A 1,881-nucleotide genomic window follows, 5' to 3' on the forward strand; every position below is an offset into this window, starting at 1 on the left:
TAATGGCAGAAAGTGAAGAGGAACTAAAAAGCCTCTTGATGAAAGTGAAAGAGGAGAGTGAAAAGTTGGCTTAAAACTCAACATTCAGAAAACTAAGATCATGGCATCTGGTCCCATCACTTCATGGGAAATAAATGGGAAAACAGTGGAAACAGTGGCAGACTTTATTTTTGGGAGGCTCCAAAATCACTGCAGATGCTGACTGCAGCCATGAAATTAAAAGAAACTTACTCCTTGGAAGGAAATTTATGACCAACCTATATAGCATATTCAAAAGTAGAGACATTACTTTGCCAACAAAGGTCAGTCTAATCAAGGCTATGGTTTTTCCAGTACTCATGTATGCATGTGAGAGTTGGACTGTGAAGAAAGCTGAGCTCCATAGAATTGATGCTTTTGAACTGTGGTATTGGAGAAGACTCTTGAGAGTCCCTTGGACTGCAAGGAGATCCAACCAGTCCATTCTGAAGGAGATCAGTCCTGGGTGTTCTTTGGAAGGAATGATGCTAAAGCTGAAACTGCAATACTTAGGCCACCTCATGCTAAGAGTTGACTCATTGGAAAAGACTTTGATGCTGGGAGGGATTAGGGACAGGCCAAAAAGGGGACAACAGAGGATGAGATGGCTGGATGGCATCACTGACTCGATGGACATGGGGTTAGTTGAACTTCAGGTTTTGGTGATGGACAGGGAGGCCTGGTGTGGTGCAATTCATGGGGTTGCAAAGAGTCGGACACGATTGAGCGACTGAACTGAACTTAACGGAACTGATGTCTTCTTTGGAGAAATGTCTGTTAAGTTATTTGGCCCATTTTTTGATTGAGTATTTTATTTTTCTAGAATTGAGCTGCACGAGTTGCTTGTATGTTTTTGAGATTAATTCTTTGTCAGTTGCTTCATTTGCTCTCATTTTCTCTTATTCTGAAGGCTGTCTTTTAACCTTGCTTATATTTTCCTTCACTGTGCAAAAGCTTTTAAGCTTAATTAGGTATCATTTGTTTATTTTTCTTTTATTTCTATTACTGTTGGAGCTGAGTCATAGAGGATCCTGCTATGATTTAAGTCAGAGAGTGTTTGTCTTTGTTTTCCTCTAGGAGTTTTATAGTTTCTGTTCTTACAGTTAGATCTTTAATTCAGTTTGAGTACTTTTTGTGTATCGTGTTAGAAAGTGTTCAAGTTTAATTCTTTTACAAGTGGTTGGCCAGTTTTCCCAGCACCACTTGTTAAAGAGATTGTTTTTAATCCGTTGTATATTCTTGCCTTCTTTGTCAAAGATAAGGTGTCCTTAAGTTAAGTTCATTTGCTCAGTCATGTCGGACTCTTTACAACCCCATGAATCGTAGCATGCCAGCCTCCCTGTCCATCACCACCTCCCGGGGTTTACCCAGACTCACGTCCATCGAGTCTGTGATGCCAACCAGCCATCTCATCCTCTGTCATCCCCTTCTCCCCCTGCAACCAATCCCCCTCAGAATCAGAGTCTTTTCCAATGAGTCAAGACTTCACATGAGGTGGCCAAAGTATTGGAGTTTCACCTTCAGCATCAGTCCTTCCAGTGAACACCCAGGACTGATCTCATTTAGGATGGACTGGTTGGATCTCCTTGCAGTTCAAGGGACTCTCAAGAGTCTTCTCGAACACCACAGTTCAAAAACATCAATTCTTTGGTGCTCAGCTTTCTTCACAGTCCAACTCTCATATCCATACATGACTACTGGAAAAACCATAGCCTTGACTAGATGCACCTTTGTTGGCAAAGTATTGTCTCTGCTTTTGAATATGCATTTTAAAATGCAGTGATTTTGGAGCCCCCCCAAAATAAAATCTGACACTGTTTCCACTCTTTGCCCATCTATTTCCCATGAAGTGATAGGACCAGA

Source organism: Bison bison, unplaced genomic scaffold (assembly GCF_000754665.1).
Source record: "Bison bison bison isolate TAMUID 2011002044 unplaced genomic scaffold, Bison_UMD1.0 scf7180017864316, whole genome shotgun sequence".
Classification (NCBI taxonomy): domain Eukaryota; kingdom Metazoa; phylum Chordata; class Mammalia; order Artiodactyla; family Bovidae; genus Bison; species Bison bison.